Genomic DNA, 9,760 nt, shown 5'->3' on the forward strand with positions numbered 1-9,760 from the left:
TCTTGTTTGACCTCTCTGTGACCCTGAAAGGTCAAATCCAAGTTCCAATCGGACAAAATTGTAATTTTATGTCTGATAATATGGCTCATAAAAAAGGTTAAACATGTACCCGAATCCGAAATAACAATGGTCCCGGGGACCCTACTATAGGGAAGTCTGAAAGGAATTCCCAGGCTTGAGGGTGTTTGACAAGTTCAAAGTTCAAAAACGTTTATTTTAAGCAATTGCCAATGTAAGTCATACAAGAATATATTTTCATCAACAAATCAAATAAGTAAAATCAATAATAAAGCAAGGCAAACAATGAAAATAATAATGATAATAACAGTACTAATAAAATTTATAATAATAATAATAATAATAATAATAATAATAATAATAATAATAATAATAATAATAATAATAATAACAATAATAATAATAATAATAATAATAATAATAATAATAATAATAATAATAATAATAATAATAATAATAATAATAATAATGATAATAGATGAGAGCCATTTTAATCGATCGATTTTTGACACGCGTTATCTGGTCCTACTTTTAATAACTGTGTTGTTTTTGTTTGTTTGTTTGTTTGTTGTTTTTTTTTGTTTTTTTTTTCTGTGCACATTCGACTAATGATACCAACCTTCAATGTACCGCGACTTTCACTTTGTCACAAACCAGAGCAGTGATAGCTAGCTTCAATTTAGTGAGTGAAGAATTTCTGTACCGTTAATTTGAATAGAAAATAAAGTGATACAGGTAAAGGTTAAAGATTTTCAGATTCCTGTGGGTTTTCAGATCAGATCAAAGGTGCAAATATTCGAAGTCTACAATATTGTCATGTGAGTTTTTCATCATTTAATTACTTGCATATTTTTCTGTTCTTTTTCTAACACTTTATGTCCAATCGTGCATAACGTTATTATAACGGGATGGATTAGATAAGTATGACGTGTACTCATTTGAAGGTCTGATACCCAAACATTATTATAAACTTGATTTAACATTGCGTTTGTTAAAGGTGGTTTCCATTTAAATATTGTTTACATAACAAGTTGGTTTTCAGTCCTGCAAATAAGAATGTGTGAAATCCAATTTTAATTTACCATATCATAGTATAGCGTAATAAAGTCGGCTTGTCGTCTTAGGCCTAGTATTTATTGGCCTGTCGCCGATTCTGTTGGGTCAAATGGTCTTTTGACCAGGCCTTCTCTATAGACTTCCCCTGCTGACTACTGATCTTTTGATCATATCTAACTTAGGATAAGAGGGAGGCCCAGCTATTCTATACATAAAATTATGCATACAACTGTCAAGTTTGTTCTTGAATGCGTCGACACTTAGAGTTCCCACAAATGTTGCTGCCAATCTCTTCCATCTCTCAACCAAACGCTGAGAGAAAAGCTGTTGACACGTGTTGCAACGTTGTTTCTCCAGTTTGTAACTTTGACCCCTGGTATTTCACCTATTGCCTCCTTTTAGTATAGGCCTATTATTGATCACCTAGTAAATACTAAAAAGCACAATAGTATACTTAAACAGTTCAATATACTATATCCTCCCGCACATGCTTGGAATGTTCATCTTCTTCAGTCTGTCTTCATACTCAATGTCTTTTAGATTTGGTATAACTGTGGATGAGATGTATACTACAGGTTCAATGATCAGTTTGTCTCTTTCCAAATAAGGTGACCGGGCTATATCAGACCTGCCTACTGGAAAATGTCAAAATTATAAATTTAAATGAAGATAAAAATTATAGTTTATGTAGTTAACTTTACAATCAACGAAATACCCTCATTAGAATTAGAGAATACGTTAAATCTTTAAAATTATGTTGTCTAGTATTAACTTTCATTGTTCAATAAGATTTTCATGCTTTGAGATGCTCATTAAGTTCTGAAGTTGGGGGGGGGGGGGTGTGTCAACAATTCATAATTCTACGAGTGATGATGTGGCTTGAAATCCATTATTTCCGTTGCGCGCAAGTGCGTATTTTTATTGGCCTCGGTCGTAGACAAGTATAGGGCACACGTTGTTTGCTATGACGTGTGATTACGTCAAAGTGGGACTACCATGGTAACTTGTGGCCATTTGACTCTGATGTGTAAAAGGAATTACCCTCATTTTTGCGGGTTCGTGGTCTAGTGGTATGACACTCTCTTTCGTATCGGAATGTCCCAGGTTCGAGCCTCGATCAGTGCATAGTTGAGTCCTTGGAGAAGGCTCTTTACTTGCATTTTCTCACCATACTCAGGTGTAAAATGAGTACCTGTCCGTTAACAGCGTTGTCTCTGTCCGAAAAAATGTAACATCGCCGAATAGGCGTCATGTCCCGTCCTAAATGTTAAATGTTGCTGTTGGCCTTGTAAAGCGCTTTGAGCACATTTAGTGGATATTGCCCTATATAAAAGCTCAATTTTTTAAAAGCTTGATTTGAAAGACCAAACCATGATTTTAAATAGAGATTGGTGTCATGCGGTAAACGATTGTATTGTGGCCTCATTTTAATGTTATTCTAACATATGAAGTTAGCACCCAATATACTATTGGTGTTGGAAATAGTCACATACCATGTAAATTGAGCCCTGAAAAAATATTTTTTTAAAGAATGAAAAGAAAAATAGAAAAAAAGATGTACTTTGAGAAAACCAAGAAAGCAAAACAACCAAAAAAAAAAACAACAACTTTCTTCGTTTTTTTACCTTTCAGAAATAGTACAATGTCGACAATTTTTGATTTACTTGAAAGGTATTTTTTGTTCAATGACGAATTTGCTTCAAATAATTAGCTGATTTAATGATAACAAGAATTCTAATTATACTATGATATAGCATAGTTCTTGATAATGCTGATTTTGTTTAATCTGTCAGAGGTTGCAAGGAAAATCTATCTATTAATAATATATAATCATGACAAACAATATTAGTATTGAAAGTGTACAGAGGAGAGCTACCAAAAAAATTTATACAATACAGTATTTATCTTATAAGGAAAGGCTAGAATTTCTTGACTTACCCAGTTTGAAATATAGAAGAATTCGTGGGGATTTAATTCAGGTTTATAGATTGGTACATGGTCTGGATAGGATAGACTTTTCTGATTTTTTTTTTCATATTCTAATATTACTTTTACTAGAGGGGACAAGTTTAAGATTTTTGTCTCTAGATGCAAAACAAACATAAGACAAAACTGGTTCGGTATTCGTATTGTTCAGAAATGGAACAGTTTGAAATTTGAAACAAAGAATGCAAAATCTATGGATTATTTCAAGGTGTTAGTACAGGGAATTATATGATGGGAGATTTATATATGACGAATAATACTTGTTTGCTCTGCTGTTGACATGGCTTTCAATCTTGTATGTATATATTATGCATTATTATATTATTATGGTTATCTTCTATACGCGTGTGTATGTGTGTGTGTGTGTGTGTGTGTGTGTGTGGTTGTGTGTGCGCTTTGCATGTCACGGTTAAAGATATATGTTTGTACACCACATGAGTACATTTAAGTTGAAATACTATCTTTACCACGTGTATCGTTATTGTAATATTTAATCAATAGATTTATGGCATTACTAATTAATATTAAGGGCATTCAAAGGATCTTATCCTATTTTGCCCTATACCACATGTTATGTTATAACAAAAGAATACAATGACATTGATAGTATCTCATGTCACAGAAAGCAAAGAAATTGACACAAACATTAATCTAAAAATTAAAAAAACCCCACAAAACAAGACAAAAACAAAGCATTACTAACGTTATATCATACAATTTATCAGTACTGCCACCGTATAGAAACAGACGAATACCGATAAACAACAGATGAAACGTTTTTATTAAAAATGATATCACAAATCAAATGTGTACATTAAGGAACAAAGTTCTTCATCGGGATAGTTTATGAATCGTTATATTGTATCGCAAATCTCTGCCTCATTGTAATCTAGTGGATCTAAAAATAATCACTAAAATAATAAAAAATTATGTCTCATATTTAAATCACATCCCTCAATAATAACTGTAGTTGTGAACTTGGGAAAATGGAAATACTTTTTTTTAGTTTGAGTTTGGTTGCGTATCTATCTTATCTCATTGAAGACTGAATCTATGACTCAATCCTTTAAATGTCGCTCAAATAACACGTTTGTTTGTGTCGTTCTTTTGGGTTTTTTTACAATGTGGGATAGGCAAAGAAAACATCTAGAATATATATTTGGCAGTATGAAGTCAAAACTAGCATTTACGGACTCCTGGTGATATTACATATTTCATAATTAACTAAAAAGTTTACAAATTTCATAGATTAATTGTTAAAATCATACCTAAATTGATTTTAAACGGTTTAAAGCACACATGCATTTTTGATGGAAACCTGATCTATGGTAAGTGTTTATAAAATGAACGTAGAATTGAAGGACTTAGGACTTTGCTTTATAGTTTATCATGTAAAGCTCCTATTAAATCTCACCAAACATTGAATTTGCACCAAGATTGATCAGGGTTTAATAAATGCTAGTCTTGTTCTCAAGAAGCAATTTTTGTCCCTCGACTGAATTTTGAAGACAAACTGGGATTCTTAAATACATCATTAATGTCCTAGTCTCAATAAAAGCCAAAACAGCACTAAGATAATTCTCTAAATCTATACCAGGCAATGATATAAATGTAGATAAAGAGATGAATGCTGCAGCGTTTTTTTTTTTTTGTCATTAGCGGTGTTTGATTATTCGTTCGGTTCCGGACCCGTTATGTTCGATTGTGTAAATTGCCCTTTGACTTGACAATTAGGGCGTAATGCAGTTTCGTGATTTTGCAAAATAGTACTTGCCTTCGGACCTGTTGTACCTGGTTCAATTCCTGCCTTAGTCAGAGATATTTAGATACTTTGCACTTTCGCCCCTGCAGGGACATTGGCCATCAACGAAGTTCCTTCATTTTTTGCCATCACTTCTAATCCTGACACGAGGTTGCACGACTTCACCCATATCACTGTGAGCGCAATCCAATCGAGGTCAATGGGCCCAAGTGGAGGGGAAAGCTTGAGAGGAGGAACACCACATTACTCTCACCGACGAGGCAATAAATGATAAAGAGTAGACTGAGAAAAGGGATGCCTAAACCTTCGCAAACTAGAGAATAATTACATGTCATTGGAGAGAGTGATGCTCTAAACGTTTCTGTAGTCGTTTTATTTTTCCTTTTCATCATCCTCGTCATCGGACCGTGCTGAATGATGTATCCAAACTTTCTTGGTTGTTGTTGATGTTGTTGTTGTAGTTGTTGTTGTTGTTATTCTTGTAGTTGTTGTTGTTGTTGTAGTTATTGTTGCTATTGTTGTAGTTGTTGTTGTTGTTGTTGTTGTTGTTGTTGTTGTTGTTATTGTTGTAGTTGTTCTTGTTATTGTTGTAGTTGTTGTTGTTGTTGTTATTATTGTTGAACACATACTTTTTTAGACACTGTCTCATATTTGATGAATTTTTACTTTTGACCAGTCTACATGAATTTATGTAATCCTCTTTGGCATAAACACAAGCATGTCTCAAGCTTTTGAAATCAAAATTATATTGGAAGCACGTTATGTTCATTTTCTTTTGTATTCACCAGTAATGTGTATTGATAGTTATAAAATGTAGATGTCTGATAGTTAATAATTGCCATTCGTTGCTTCTTATTCAAATAATGCACGTTTATCGTTTAAGCTTCAATTAACCGAACACTCCTGTTTAACGAATTCCTTCAAAATGGATATGCGGAAAATTCATAATTTTAATAATGTAAATCTTCTATGAGTTCCGATCTATGCCTGTTATCGATTTTAATATAACTGTAATGAAAGAAATACTTTCCTATTGTTTTAAAATTCATGAAAAAATATTTTTTATAAGACAAATTGATTCAGAGGTTCATACACATTTTTGCAGCTATGCATTGGGGGACAGCTGAGAAAAAGAAGAAAAACACGCGCCATTTATTAAAGATCTGACTATAGTTGTAATCTACAAAATAAATTTAACTTATTCAGTTGTTCATATCTTTTTCTTAAAAAGAAATGTTTTATCAACAGTTTTCTCGATTGTGTATCTATTTTATCTTATTTAAGACCAAATCTATGACTCAATCCTTTAAATTTCGCTCAAATAACACGTTTGTTTGTGTTGTTCTTTTGTTTTTTTACAATGTGGTAAAGGCAAAAGAAAGATCTAGAACATATATTTGGCAATATAAAGTCAAAACTAGCATTTACGGACTGCTGGTGATTTGACGTATTTCATAATTAACTAAAACGTTTACAAATGTCATAGATTAATTGTTAAAATCATACCTAAATTAATGGAATCAACCCATGATTTTAAACGGTTTAAAGCACACATGCATTTTTGATGTAAACCTGATATATGGCAAATGTTTATAAAATGAACGCAGAATTGAAGGACTTAGGACTTTGCTTTATAGTTTATCATGTAAAGCTCCTATTAAATCTCATCAAACGTTGAATTTGCACCTAGATTGATGAGGGTTTAATTAATGCTAGTCTTGTTCTCAAGAAGCAATTTTTATCCCTCGACTGAATTTCACGACAAACTGGGTTTCTTAAATACTACATTAATGTCCTTAATGACCAGCACTTAGATCATTCTCTAAATCTATACCAGGCAATGATATAAATGTAGACCAAGACATGAATGCTGCAGTGTTGAGGAACTGTTTGCCAGAGCACCTAAGGTGACCGTCCTCTTTTATCTAACTTACGTCTTTCAAGGTCGGTTAAAACTTGGAAATTGTTTGAAGGCGGTTTTTCTTACCTCAGGGCTTTTAAAAAAAGCAGTCCTTTACATTTTAATTTCCATACTTAAAACTAAGACAATAAATCTTAATATTGATTTCTCAAGGGAGTAAAATATCGGATAGTGTGAGAGTTGGTGAGTAAATGTTATAGACCGTTTGTTTATTAGTAATAACATTATTTCCGGCTGTTGATGTTGTGAGCATTTTTTTATAAACGAATAGTATCGATATAAATCATTTTTGGATAATATGTAACTCTCAAATTCAATCTGGTTTTTCGTTAGGGTGACCCAGACGATAAAACATTGAAGTTTTGCATGATGTTTATGATAATATGTAATATTTATTGATGTACAACAAGAAACAAATCAAGGACAGCAAAACCAGAATGACATTGAGCAGGGCCATTTTTATTTAGAATTCAAAACAAACATACAGGCAACAATTCTCATTACCCCCTCTCTCTCTCTCTCTCTCTCTCTCTCTCTCTCTGCTGTATGTTTACAATTGTTTACCTTTGGACATCGTTTTTGCAGACTGCATGTGCCGAGAACATGTTGCCGTCTGGGTCATCATGACATTATCACGCTTGTCGAGTGAGGGGTTGTGGGATTGCAGGCTTGTTGCTCTAAGTGATGTGTTAACCTTTTTTGTCATAAGCCGTGTTTGATTAATCGTTCTGTTCCGGACCCGTTATGTTCGATTTTGTAAATTGCCCTTTGACTTGACAATTTGAGCGAAATACCGTAATTAGGGCGTAATGCAGTTTCATGATTTTGCAAAATATAACTTGCCTTCGGACCTGTTGTACCTGGTTCAATTCCTGCTCTAGTCAGAGATATTAAGATACTTTGAACTTTCGCCCCTGTAGGGACATTGGCCATCAACGAAGTTCCTTCATTTTTTGCCTGTTCTGTGCCATCACTTCTAATCCTGACACGAAGTTGCGCGACTTCACCCATATCACTGTGAGCGCAATCCAATCGAGGTCATTGGGCTAAGTGGAGGGGAAAGATTGAGAGGAGGAACACCACATTACTCTCACCGACGAGGCAATAAATGATAAAGAGTAGACTGAGAAAAGGCATGCCTCAACCTTCGCAAACTAGAGAATAATTACATGTCATTGGATAGAGTGATGCTCTTAACGTTTCTGTAGTCGTTTCATTTTTCCTTTTCATCATCCTCGTCATCAGACCGTGCTGATTGATGTGTCCAAACTTTCTTGGTTGTTGTTGTTGTTATTGTTGTAGTTGTTGTTGTTATTGTTGTAGTTAATGTTGTTGTTGTTGTTGTTGTTATTGTTGAACACATATTTTTTTAGACACTGTCTCATATTTGATGAATTTTTACTTTTGACCAGTCTACATGAATTTATGTAATCCACTTTGGCATAAACACAAGCTATGTCTCAAACTTTTGAAATCAAAATTATATTGGAAGCGCGTTATGTTCATTTTCATTTGTATTCACCAGTAATTTGTATTGATAGTTATAAAATGTAGATGTCTGATAGTTAAAAATTGCCATTCGTTGCTTCCTATTCAAATAATGCACGTATATCGTTTAAGCTTCAATTAACCGAACACTCCAGTTTAACGAATTCCTTCAAAATGGATATGCGGATAATTCATAATTTTAATAATGTAAATCTTCTATGAGTTCCGATCCTCACCTGTTATCGATTTTAATATAACTGTAATGAAAGAAATACTTTCCTATTGTTTTAAAATTCATGAAAAAATATCTTTTTATAAGACATATTGATTCAGAGGTTCATACACATTTTTGCAGCTATGCATTGGGGGACAACTGAGAAAAAGAAGAAAAACACGCGCCATTTATTAAAGATCTGACTATAGTTGTAATCTACAAAATAAATTTAACTTATTCAGTTGTTCATATCTTTTTCTTAAAAAGAATTGTTTTATCAACAGTTTTCTAGATTGTGTATCTATTTTATCTTATTTAAGACCAAATCTATGACTCAATCCTTTAAATGTCGCTCAAACAACACGTTTGTTTGTGTTGTTCTTTTGTTTTTTTTTTACAATGTGGTAAAGGCAAAAGAAACATCTAGAACATATACTTGGCAATATAAAGTCAAAACTAGCATTTACGGACTGCTGGTGATTTGGCGTATTTCATAATTAACTAAAACGTTTACAAATGTCATAGATTAATTGTTAAAAAATACCTAAATTAATGGAATCAACCCATGATTTTAAACGGTTCAAAGCACACATGCATTTTTGATGGAAACCTGACACCTATAATAAATGTTTATAAAATGAACGCAGAATTGAAGGACTTAGGACTTTGCTTTATAGTTTATCATGTAAAGCTCCTATTAAATCTCATCAAAAGTTGAATTTGCACCTAGATTGATGAGGGTCTAATTAATGCTAGTCTTGTTCTCAAGAAGCAATTTTTGTCCCTCAACTGAATTTCAAGACAAACTGGGTTTCTTAAATACTACATTAATGTCCTTTTTTTTGTATACAATAATATATTATATCATTTATTGAAGCATAAATGTGGTTTTATTTTCGTTTGTTCTTATCATGCGATGAGCTTCAGTTATACATCATTAATGTCCTAGTCTCAATAAAAGTCAAAACAGCACTTAGATCATTCTCTAAATCTATACCAGGCAATGATATAAATGTAGATCAAGACATGAATGCTGCAGTGTTGAGGAACTGTTTGCCAGAGCACCTAAGATGAACGTCCTCTTTTATCTAACTTATGTCTTTCAAGGTCGGTTAAAACTTGGAAATTGTTTGAAGGCGGTTTTTCTTACCTCAGGGTTTTTTTAAAAAGCAGTCCTTTACATTTTAATCTCCATACTTAAAACTAAGAAAATAATATCTTAATATTAATTTCTCAAGGGAGTAAAATATCAGATAGTGTGAGAGTGGGTGAGTAAATGTTATAGACCGTTTGTTTATTAGTAATAACATTATTT

General features: G+C 32.9%; 1 protein-coding gene across 2 annotated transcripts in view; it reads left to right on the forward strand.

Moving 5' to 3' along the window:
• The first annotated feature begins 647 nt into the window (after nt 1–647).
• LOC144979911 (zinc metalloproteinase nas-6-like) overlaps nt 648–9,760 on the forward strand; it is a 55,588-nt gene continuing 46,475 nt past the window's right edge. Inside the window, exon 1 of one of the 2 annotated variants that reach the window (XR_013646795.1) lies at nt 648–836. The gene's annotated coding sequence lies outside the window, so the exon portion shown is untranslated. The remainder of the gene's footprint in view (nt 837–9,760) is intronic. The other variant, XM_078927175.1, reaches the window with a different exon arrangement.

This window comes from Berghia stephanieae, chromosome 9 (genome assembly GCF_034508935.2).
Source record: "Berghia stephanieae isolate SIO BIC M18660-M18661 chromosome 9, UCSD_Bste_1.3, whole genome shotgun sequence".
Taxonomy (NCBI): Eukaryota; Metazoa; Mollusca; class Gastropoda; order Nudibranchia; family Aeolidiidae; genus Berghia; species Berghia stephanieae.